At 45.1% G+C, this 12,654-nt stretch overlaps 1 pseudogene across 1 annotated transcript; it reads left to right on the forward strand.

The window, feature by feature from the left end:
* The first annotated feature begins 296 nt into the window (after nt 1–296).
* LOC115892754 lies at nt 297–839 on the forward strand (annotated as a pseudogene). The gene has a single exon (XR_004052640.1). The product of XR_004052640.1 is annotated as a 40S ribosomal protein S11-like (transcript).
* Nucleotides 840–12,654: the final 11,815 nt, after the last annotated feature.

Below are 12,654 nucleotides of genomic sequence, written 5' to 3' on the forward strand. Positions count from 1 at the left end.
ACATAGGTGCTGGGACTACAGAACTAAGAAACAGCACCACACATGACAACGCACACACCCGCCCGGAAGGCAGCCGACTGAATCCCTGGAGGTATATCCCTGGTAGCAGGACCAGCGCTCCTATACTCTGAATTTACTTCTGGAAGAATAATTCCCACTTGTGCTGAGAAAACCCACTACAGTTACCACTCTGATCACACAATCAAAGAGTTCTCAATCCTGGACGCACATCAGAATCATCTGCTAAGCTTTTTAGAAATACCAATTGCCTGGCTTTCCTTTTTCGGGTGGCCGGGAAGATGGCGGACATTCAGACTGAGCGTGCCTACCAAAAGCAGCCGACCATCTTTCAAAAAAAAAGAGGGTCCTGCTGGGAGAAACTGGCAAGGAGAAGCTCCCGCGGTACTACAAGAACATCGGTCTGGGCTTCAAGACACCCAAAGAGGCTATTGAGGGCACTTACATTGACAAGAAATGCCCCTTCACTGGTAATGTCTCCATTCGAGGGCGGATCCTCTCTGGTGTGGTGACCAAGATGAAGATGCAGAGGACCATTGTCATCCGCCGAGACTACCTCCACTACATCCGCAAGTACAACCGCTTTGAGAAGCGCCACAAGAACATGTCTGTGCACCTGTCCCCCTGCTTCAGGGACGTCCAGATCGGTGACATCGTCACAGTGGGCGAGTGTCGGCCCCTTAGCAAGACAGTGCGCTTCAACGTGCTCAAGGTCACCAAGGCTGCCGGCACCAAGAAGCAGTTCCAGAAGTTCTGAGTCTGGACATCGGCCTGCTCCCCACAATGAAATAAAGTTATTTTCTCATTCCCAGGCCAAAAAAAAAAAAAAAAAAAAAAGAAATACCAATTGCCTGGGCCCCACCACGATCCAATTGAATCCGTATTTACAGAGGGAAGAGAGGCCCAGGCATTTGTATTTAAATATTCTCCAGATAATTTAATGTGCCCTTAAGTAATAACAAATAAAATAGCCAAGGAAGCAGAAAATAATTGTAGTATTCTCTGAAAGATCTATTAAGATACCATTTCAAAGATCTATGGAGATACTAAGGGAGAGGAACAATACTAAAAAGTTATTACTGGGGAATAAAAAACAAAGCTCCTTTTTTTAATTTTTTTTTTTTAGTAGAGATGGGGTTTCACCATGTTGGCCAGGCTGGTCTCAAACTCCTGACCTCAAGTGATCCAACCACCTCAGCCTCCCAAAGGGCTGGGATTATAGGCATGAGCCACTGCACTGGGCCAAAAAAATTTTTTAATCCTTCAACAGAGGTCTGAATAGCAAAAGGGGCATAACCAAAGACAAAAGCAGTGATTTACAAGATCAAACTGATGAATTCTCCCAAACCAAGAAACGGGAAATGAGAGGGGAAAGGAGGATAAATCTAGATGATCCAACATATGTCTAACCTTTGTTTTAAAGGAGAGGACAGAGGAAAAGAAATTACCAAAGAAATAGGACCAAATGGATCTGAGTTAAAGAGATTTGAGCATTAGGTTGAAAGGGTCTGCCAAGTTTACATGGTGTATAACGATACTGAAAAAAACTACCGAAATATAGCTTGGTGAAATTTTTAAATTACAAAATAAAATTGAAATCTAGGAACATGCTACAGGTAGGAAGCATGCTAACTGTAACAAAAGGAAAATTGTATTTGCACCAGACTTCTCATCTGTAATTTCAGATGCTAAAACACAAATGAAACAATTTCTACAAAGTTTAAAAGGAAAACTAACTTTAAGCATAGACTCTCATATCTCCCTAAAACTGTTACTTAAGTGTGAAGGCAAAATAAAGTTACCTGGGGATATATAACTGCTCCATGAAGTTCACCACTGTGTTCTTTGGGGGAAAGCAGGAAGAGACTCAAAGGTGTACTGTAGCAAATTAAATTTGAATCCAAGAAATAAAAGATTTGGAATACAAGAAGCAGAGCTTAACAAAAAAAAAAAAAAAAAAAAAAAGGCTTAAAACTCTACTCCACAATTATCGATAAAATAGACACTAGGTGCAGTGCAACTGCTAATAAGAATTATTGAAACAAAAAAGATAATGTCGAAAATTAATGAGAAACTTTGAAAAATAGCTGGGAGTAGGAAAGAGTAGTAGACATAAAATCTTTTCTTATTTGTGGAAGAACCATAGACGGTAATTAAATTTTGATGCTTACAGAGAAAGTTCAGTTCAAATAAAAGGATGACTTCCTCCAGAAACTGGAAGGATGATGGTGAATGGAGGTGAGTGCAACATGAGGTTAATTAGTCCACAGCCATGTCACGTATCACCTTGCAAACAGTGACGGGTGTTTAAACATTTTATCCTAAGTGCAATGGGAAGCCATTTAAAAGTTTTAAGCAGGGGAGTAACATAACTGACTTATGTTTCCAAAAAGATCACTTTGGCTGAAATGTAGAGTGGATGGGAGTGAGTAGCAGCTGAGAGAGAAGGCAGAAGGCTATTACAGAAGTCCTGGGCTATGATGACAGTGGCCCACGTTAGGGTGCTGGCAGTGAAGATGGGTTCCCTAATGTGTTACAGGTAGAATCGGTAGTCCTTCTGGTGGATTGGGCATGAGGGACAGAGTTATTAAGGATGACTCCCAGGTTCCTGACTTTAACAACTAAGTCCATAAAGGTGTCTTTTACCCCAAGATGAAGAAGACCAGAAAATAAACACATCAGCAAGCTGCCAAAAAATTATTAAGTACCCTTTCAGTGCTTGAGCTCTAGAATAATTTTTCATTTAAATTCTAGACCCTGGCCGGGCATGAGATCCCAGCACTTTGGGAGGCCAAGGCAGGCAGATCACAAGGTCAGGCAATCAAGACCATCCTGGCTAACACAGGGAAACCCCATCTACTAAAAATACAAAAAATTAGCCTGGGCGTGGTGGCGGGCGCCTGTAGTCCCAGCTGCTTGGGAGGCTGAGGCAGGAGAAAGGCGTGAACCCAGGAGGTGGAGGTTGCAGTAAGCTGAGATCGCACCACTGCACTCCAGCTTGGGCAACAGAGCAAGACTCCATCTCAAAAAAAAAAAAATCTAGATCCTGTGGTATGCTGCAAATGCCAAAGGCAATCAAATAACTTCTCATCTTCTCTACCAAGTAACAATCTTCCTTAAGCACATATTTTTATGCATATTTAACACTGTAGAAGTAATGTTTTAGAGGTCCATTAGACACAATTCATCTTTTTTTTTCTTTTTTTTGGGGGGGCAAAGTCTAGCTCTGTCACCAGGCTACAGTGCAGTGGCACGATCTCAGCTCACTGCAACCTCCGCCTCCTGGGTTCATGCCATTCTCCTGCCTCAGCCTCCCGAGCAGCTGGGACTACAGGCGCCCACCACCACGCCCGGCTAATTTTTTTTATTTTTAGTAGACGGGTTTCAACCTCTGCCCCCCAGGTTCAAGCGACTCTCCTGCCTCTCCTCCTGAGTAGCTGGGATTACAGGCATGCACCACTACGCCTGGCTAATTTTTTGTATTTTTAGTAGAGATGACGTTTCACCATGTTAGGTGGGCTGTTCTCGAACTCCTGACCTTGTGATCCACCTGCCTTGGCCTCCCAAAGTTCTGGGATTACAGGCGTAAGCCACCACAGTCAGCCCACAATTCATCTTTTGATGCCTCTAATGAAGTCCACCTTTAAATGATGGCCAAATATCAAGTCTAAAACCCAGGTACATTGCATGAAGTTAAACTGGGCACATAAGGAATCAAATAAAATATACGACATCTCATGACTATTTCTAACATTTCCTAAAGATGATTATTTTGATCAGCTAGAGACTGGTACATGTAATAACACTAAAAATTCACTGCATAACCAAAGGCTTTCACAGCTCTTTATTGTTTTATTTATTTTTGGAGCCAGGGTCTTGCTCTGTTGCCCAGGCTGGAGTGCAGTGGCAGCGATCTTGGCTCACTGCAACCTCCATCTCCTGGGTTCAAGCCATTCTTATGTCTCAGCCTCCCAAGTAGCTGGCATTACAGGCATGCCCCACTATGCCCAGCTAGTTTTTGTATTTTTAGTAGAGACAGGGTTTTTGCTATGTTGCCCAGGCTGGTCTTGAACTACTGAGCTCAGGTGATCTGCCCACCTTGGCCTCCCAAAGTACTAGTATTACAGGTGTTAGCCACCATGCCTGGCCTCGCAACTCTTGAGACATCACATCAGGGTGCACGTGTGCATGCATTCACATGCCAGAGATTTCCTATACACTGGAAATGAGAGCCCTCTCCTCCACATCTGTCCAGCTGTGGTAGAGCTTCCCAAAGTCCATAATGCAGGGTTTCAGCTCTCCACTAACTATGCTGTTGAATGACTTCCTATAAAAACAAGGTCACACACCACTAAGGGTAAAAGCAAGTGTATCTCCTGGGGAGGCAATCACTGATCATTAATATCACTTTTATCGGGCCAGGTGTGGTGGTTCATGCCTGTAATCCCAGCACTTTAGGAGGCTGAGGCAGGTGGATCACGAGGTCAGGAGATGAGACCATCCTGGCTAATATGGTGAAACCCCGTCTCTACTAAAAATACAAAAAATTATCCAGGCATGGTGGCAGGCATCTGTATCCCAGTTACTCAGGAGGCTGAGGCAGGAGAATGGCGTGAACCCCAGAGGCGGAGCTTGCAGTGAGCCGAGATTGTGCCACTGCACTCCAGCCTGGGCAACAGAGCGAGACTCTGTCTTAAAAAAAAAAAAATCACTTTTATCTATGGTCACTGTGAGTCAAAGACAAACATGAGGATCACATTCTCCAGTCTCCAACCTAGACTGTCCAGAACCCAGCTCCTCTTAGGAACAGTACATGGATAATTACTTTCAAAATGTCTTGAATGGAGAGAAGATGAAGAGAGAAGAGAAAACCTTTTTACTCTCTGTACTTCTGTATCTTTTGGATGGTACAAGTATTAATACATATGTATTGTGTATTATTTGTGTAATTTTAAAAAGGAAAAATAGACTATTAAACAAAAATCTCTTGTTCTCAAACCTTTGTGATAGAATGAGTCAGTGTCCCCAGAGTAATGAGAAAATTGCACTTGCTTCATAATGTTTCAATTACCAGATAAGGAATGCCTATTACCTAATTACTTAAGAAGGAATACAGCTGTTGATCAAATAAATGAATTTATAAACATTTGGGTATTTACAAGGTACCAAGCAGCATGCCATCCTAGACTCTCTCCCCTTCTCAGGACACTCACTTTGCTTGATCTCCTATTCTCCAATTGCTTCAAGTCCCATCTTACATGCCAACTGTCCCCAAAGCCAGCTTTCTCTCACCACAGAGCAAGCTGCCCATTAGACATCTACTCTTGGATGGCCCACTACCCCCTAGGCTCAACATGTCCCAAACCAGAATCATCATCTCCTCCCTTAGGCCTGACCCATCCCCTATGTTGCCCATCTCAGTGTATACCCAAGTGCCCAATCGCTCACCTTCCACCAGCTTCCAACAATGGCCAGTTCTCCACTTCCTAAATCTTCAATCTGTCTGTTGGTCCATACAGTTATATATTTTCTCAAAGGACTAGCCCTTCTCATCAAGACCCCAGCCTTGACGCTCTCTGCAATCATTTTCCTCACTCTTCCAGGTTTAATCTTTCTCACTAAAAATCTGATTGATTGCTCTCATCCTGGAAAGTTTTTGGGAGCCTTTAATCAAAACCTTGGCATCAAATCTAGGGATGTTATGATCCGGATCTAAACCTTTATCACTTCTCCAGCCTCATCCTCCACCAAGCTAACCACCCCTCTTTTCCCAAGCTACATGCTACCCCACTACACTGCATGCTCTCACTAGCTATGCTTCATTGCTTTAGGGTCCTCCCCTTACTATTTGGTTCACCTTTCTTCCTCCATGTACTTCCTCTCCCATCCTTTGACTTGGTACACTCTTCCTGGTCCTTCAGGTTTCAGCATAAACACTTCTTTCTCTAAGAAGCTTTCTCTAACTACCCTTGCTTCTCCCCACTCTAAACACTGGGTTGATGGTCCTTCTGCTTGCCATTCTGTTTTACCCCTCTCATGAACCTAACATGCTGAACTGTAATTTCTTTTTATTCCTCTATATCCTCACTAGACTGTAAATTACTTGAGGTGAAGGGTTCTGTCTGCCACTCTTCTCCATGGAAGGCATTTACATCAATATCAGTATATGAATGCCAGCTTACAGAATAAGCATCTCTGGACAAATCATTTACTTACTGAAGTCATTTCAATAGAACCCTGACCTTTAAGGCTAAATACTCAGATTCCAGAGGAAATAATACTAATGTTGGTGTTAGAAGCCTGTCTTCTAGATGTTGCTGTTATCACCTGTGTGGCCTTGGACACGTCAGTTAACCTGTTTGAGCCTCTGTTTCCTTGTCTATAAAATGAGGGAGCTGAACTAGTTCATTAAAATCTCTTTCATTTATAAAATTCTATAATACTAAATGCAGCAAGGCATCATTGTCAAGTTATTTTCAAGAGAAGTCCAGTTTAATTTAGTGTATCAATAAACTGATACCATTTAGCAAAATAATCAAAACTGGGTAGAAGAAGGGATAAAACAGTGTAGCAGTTAGAAGCATGAATTCTAGGGTCAAACCTTCCCAAGTTCTTGTTTTAGCCATGCTGTTCACTAGCTGGTGTTATCTTGGCTGTACTACTTAATAACTAGTGTTATCATCACAGAGTTACTCAACTTTCACAGCATCAGTTTCTTCATTTGTAAAAGAGAAAGAGCAATAGTGCCTTTCACACAGAACTACTGAGGATTAAATGAGATGATACATACAAAAGGTTGAGCATAGTATGCCTAATACAGAGTAAATGATCAATAAATGCTATTATCATTTTAAACCATCAGCGAAGAGTTCTTACATTGACAAAGATGAGAAAAATTATAATAGCATCAGAGTAGTAGTCACTGTTGAAAATGCATTCTTGCATACTTGTAAAGTCTCTTTTCAATTAAAAATGCAAAAAATTATAAAGACAAATAGAAAATACACTCATTCCCATTACCCAAAATTAGCCACTTATTATTCAAAACATTTAAAAAAAACTTTCAGAAAGATGGCTACTGTCAAGTTTATGGATTGTATCATTGCTGCCCAACTCCTAATCCTTCATTCTGCATTCATTTTTCGTACTTCCTAAGGGGTTTTTTTTTGTTTGTTTGTTTTTGAGACGGAGTCTCGCTCTGTTTCCTGGGCTGGAGTGCAGTGGCCGGATCTCAGCTCACTGCAAGCTCCGCCTTCTGGGTGTTCCGACGAACGGAGGTAAGATGGCGCACTTCCGGGTTCTTCATCACCAACTTTTCCTGTGCGCACGAAAATGCAGCTGGCGCCCAGGAAGGTGCAGACCAACCAGGCATGCACCAGGTGACGTCAATCCCAAGAGACCAAGATTTACCTGGTCGCACCTACGGAACGCCCCCCGACACGCCCGTGTCCTGCCTATTGCCCTCCCACTCCAAGAAAAGCCGCTCCGGAGGGATGCCAGGGGCAGACTTCCCAGCCCCCAGTCGGGACTGTATCAGGAACTCCGCCCGAGAGCTCACCGGGCGACTCTCTTGGCCTCCTTTGCCGGAGGCCGACAGACCTCTCCCTACCCACCTTCTTCCCTGAAGCTAGGTGACCAAAAATAAATTTGCAGTTTTGCTCCTACCCTTGCCTACTCGCTGGTTCTTTTGTGCCCGCTCTGGTAGTCTTAGAAAAACAAATCAGTTGGTGCCGAACCCGGGAGGAGACCCCCTCCTCAGGCCTCTAAGGGTTGAGGAACCTCCTCCTGCTCCCACGCTGCAGACGGACCAGGACCTGAGACCCCCTTCCCTCACTCTCACGGCCTCTCTGGGGTAAGTGCCCTTGTCTCCTCTTTACCTCCCTCGGCCAAAACTCCTGCGCAGGTCCGAGGCCCACTTTTGAGCCACCAAGTGGCTCGGGAGACCCGTTCAGGACGGAGACGTCTGCCTGAAGGTAATCTCCACCTTGGCTCCAAGAGCCTCCAGTCTGTCTCTGCTGGTTCCAAAGGACGCTTTGAAGCCAGGCAGAGATCCACTTCCATTTCCATCGTGTTCATTGTGTAAGTAAAGAGGAAACAAATGGGAAACCCCCAGTCCAAATTTCCAAAGAGCACCCCCTTAGGGTGCCTCCTAGCCAATTTAAAAACCTTACAGCTCGAACAAGACCTTAGGAGGAAGCGGTTAATTTTCCTTTCCACTGTGGCGTGATCGACCTCAGCAATTTCTGCCAGCGGCTAGGCAAGTGGTCTGAAATTAATTACATACAAGGCTTTTGGGCCTTACGCTCTCGTCCCGATCTGCCCTATACTCCTCCTTCTCTCCCCGCTCTCTCCACCCCCTCCCTTCCTGCCCAGACTCCTCCTCCTCCCCCCATCCAGACTCCTCCTTCCTCCTCCTTATCTACTAGTAATCCACTCGGTCCCGTACCTCCTTCGGGGCCCCCAACTGGCTGTCTTGAGTCCCCTATCTCCTGCCCCACACCCTCCTACAGTGTTAGCACCTTTGTGAGAGGTAGCTGGGGCGGAGGGAGTAGTCAGAGTACATGTCCGTTTTTCACTGGCTGATCTTTCCAAAATTGAGAAGCGTGAGAAGCGTTTAGGTGATTTCTCAGCTAATCCTACCATATACATAAAGGAATTTAGATACCTTTGTCAGGCCTATGACTTAACTTGGCATGACCTCCAGGTTATCCTAACCTCCACCCTAAACCCTGAGGAGCAAGAGCACATCCTAGCGGCTGCCAGGCAGCACGCCAACCAACTACATTTAACTGACGCCGCCATCCCACTAGGGGAGCAAGCAGTCCCCTCGGCAGACCCAGACTGGAACTACCAAGCAGGCCAGCCTGGGCACCGTAGGCGAGACATAATGGTCCAGTGTTTGTTGGCTGGTATGCAAGCAGCCTCAAACAAAACTGTAAATTTTAACAAATTAAAAGAAATTGTTCAAAATCCAGAAGAAAATCCAGCCACATTCTTAAATAGGCTGAGGTTCTAACCCAATATACCCGGTTAGATCCGGCCTCCCCCACAGGGGCCACCATTTTGGCGTCTTATTTCATTTCTCAATCAGCTCCTGACATTCGCAAAAAACTTCAAAAGGTAGAGGATGGTCCTCAGACACCAATATAAGACCTAGTTAAATTAGCCTTTAAGGTCTATAACTCCAGAGAGGAGACGGCAGGCTCGCCTCGAACAGAAAGCACAGCTCCTAGCAGCAGCTTTACAGCCCAGTCGTAACCCCAAACCAGAGAGCACACACCCCGCAAACTCCAAGGCTACAAAAGGAGCCTGCTATAAGTGCGGCAAGGCGGGATACTATGCCAACAGGTGTCCACAAGGTCCCCGAGCTCCAACGCAGCCTTGCTATAAGTGCAAGGCATCAGGACATTGGGCCAGTGAATGTCCTAACCCTCGTCCACCAGCAACCCCCTGCCCTACTTGCCAACAGGGAGGACACTGGAAGTCTGATTGCCCCACCCTGAGAACAGGTGCTGCGTCTCCACGTGACCCCCTTTCCCAGGATCCTGGGAGCTCCTTCCAGCTCCTACATCTGGACTACGATAACTGAAGGTGCCAAGACTCGGGAACCCCCATCACCCTCGCCGAGCCGCGGGTAACTCTCCTGGTAGCGGGTAAGACAATTAATTTTTTAATCAACAGCGAGGGTACCTATGCTGTTTTCCCATCCTTCTCTGGACCTAGCCTTCCATCCATTATCTCTGTAGTAGGAGTAGATGGAAAGCCATCCACTCCACGAAAAACTCCACTCCTTAATTGCTGCCTGGCCAACAACTACTTTGCGCACTCGTTCCTCATTCCCAGCTAAAAAGGGCCCCTACTGAAAGCAATCAGTGGAAATCAGTTTGGCTTTCCCCCACTCGCCTCATACCAAATTTTCTTAACTATCTCATACTCCCCAGCCTTGCCAGGACTATCCTTCTGGGTTTTGTCCATGTTCCAACGAATGCTTCCATTCCTCATTCTTATACTAATACTGTGCCTTATTTTATGTTTTGTCCCCATTTTGATCAAATTTCTCCGTGCCAGAATTCGGGAGGTCACTCGCGTCATCTTCAACCAGGTGATTCTTCATCCGTACGTCCAAATGCCAACCATGGGCCCCGACCTTAACAACGCCCCTTAACAGCAGGAAGTAGCCAGACAGACCACGGCGCCCCTTATCACTATTACCAATAAAGGTTGGACTGTTTGTAAGATGGCGCACTTCCGGGTTCTTCATCACCAACTTTTCCCGCGCGCGCAAAAATGCAGCCAGCGCCCGGGAAGGTGCAGACCAACCGGGCATGCGCCAGGTGACGTCAATCCTAAGAGACCAAGATTTACCTGGTCGTACCTACGGAACACCCCCCGACATGCCCGTGTCCCGCCTATTGCCCTCCCACTCCTAGAAAAGCCGCTCCCGGCAGATGCCCCGCGCGGACTTCCCAGCCCCCAGTCAGGACTGTATCAGGAACTCCGCCCGAGAGCTCCACCAGGTGACTCTCTTGGCCTCCTTTGCCTACGCCATTCTCCTGCCTCAGCCTCCGAAGTAGCTGGGACTACAGGTGCCTGCCACCTCGCCCGGCTAGTTTTTTTGTATTTTTTAGTAGAGACAGGGTTTCACCGTGTTAGCCAGGATGGTCTCGATCTCCTGACCTTGTGATCCGCCCGTCTCGGCCCCCAAAGTGCTGAGATTACAGGTTTGAGCCACCGCGCCCGGCCCTAAGGGGTTTTTAAGCCATGGTCAGTGGATGAAAAACTTCAGTCTTTGAAAAAAGCCATTTCACTCACACTCTTGAATGATAGTTAGCTTGAGATCTAGTGACAGTTTAACTTGATATCACACTCTTGCATGACAATTTATTCTTAGTTGAGTTTTTTCCTCAAAGCACTTTGTTCTATTGTCTTTCAGCTATGATTGCTGCTGTTGAAAAGTCTTCTGTAAGTCATACTTATTACAGTCAAGATTCCTTGTAATTCTTACATGAGAACTGTTGGAATATTGCTACTCTTTCCTTCTCTCTATTCTTTTATCTCTGCTCAAAACCCTCCAGTGGCTTCCCATTTCAGAGTAGAAACAAAAATCTTTTCCATGGGCTAAAAGCCCTGTGTGATCTATCTTCCCCACTCCCATTACTCTATAACCTCATCTCTTCTCTTCTCCCCTTGATTACTCCACACCTCTGGTAATCACAGAGTTTTGTTCTGTGTCCCCACCCAAATCTCATCCCGAATTGTAATTCCCACATGTCAAAGGAGGGACCAGGTGGGAGGTGATTGGATATGGGCTTGGTTTCTCCATGCTGTTCTCATGATAGTGAGGGAGTTCTCTCATGAGACTTGATTATTTAAAAGTGGCAGTTTCCCCTGAACTCTCTCTCTCTCTCTCCTGCCACCTTGTGAAGATGGTGCCTGCCTCCCCTTCCACCATGACTGTAAGTTGAGGCCTCCTCAGCCATGCAGAACTGTGAACTAATTAAACTGCTTTTGTTTATAAATTACCTAGTCTCAGGTAGTATCTTCATAGCAGTATAAGAATAGACTAATACACGTGACCTATGTGCTATTCCTCAAACATGCTGCTGACTTGAGGCCTTTCACTTACTATTCATTCTGATTTGAATGAATAACAGGAATCAATAATTTATCCCAGGAATCCATACTTGTTCCCTTTATCTTCCTCAGAACTCTGCTTAAACATTACTGTTTAGAGAGGCCTCCCCTGACTACACCACCCAAAGTAGCAGTCAAACTCCCATTCTATCATTCTCTATTCCCTTATTCTGCTCTATTTTTCTTTACAGCATGTATTACCATTTGACACACTGTATTTGTTTATAGTATGTCCTACCTTCTGTGTTAGGCACGCTCTAAGATGGTCCCTAATGATCTCTGCCTCCTAGTATTCATGCTTTTGTAAAACCTCATCTCCTTGAGTGTAGGCCAGACTTATTGACTCACTTCTAACAAATACAGCAGATATGATGAAACGTCACTTCCAAGATTAAGTCATATAAAGACCATGACTTCCATCCTGGGTTCTGTCTCTTACTTTCTCTTGGATCATGCCCCAAGGGGAAGCCAATACCAAGTCATGAGGCATCCCTATAGATGGGCACTTATGGTGAGAGACTGAGGCCTAGCAACAACCACGTGAGTAAGCTTGGTAGTGGGGCCATCCCTGTTCTGAATCAATCCTTTAGATGAGACTGCAACTCCAACCTACAACTTGACTACAAACTCATGAGACTGTGAGCCAGAGGAACCCATTAAGCCCTGCTCAGATTCCCAACCCATTCCTGTTACATAATAGGTATTTGTTGTTTAAAGATGCTACTTTGAGTCATTTATTATGTAGCAATAGACAATGTACTCTCATGTGTAATATAAAATATCATGGGATGTACTAAGAAAGACACAACTCTATATCCACTGTGATGATATAACCAGCCCTTTAAAATCAAATTTGGAGTAAAGCAAGGACTTCATTTTATTATTTATTTTTGAGACAGGGTCTCACCTTATTGCCCAGGCTGAAGTGTAGTGGCACGATCTCAGCTCACTGCAACCTCCACCTCCTGGGCTCAAAAGCAATCCTCCCCACTTTAGCCTTCC

This window comes from Rhinopithecus roxellana, chromosome 13 (assembly GCF_007565055.1).
Source record: "Rhinopithecus roxellana isolate Shanxi Qingling chromosome 13, ASM756505v1, whole genome shotgun sequence".
NCBI lineage: Eukaryota > Metazoa > Chordata > Mammalia > Primates > Cercopithecidae > Rhinopithecus > Rhinopithecus roxellana.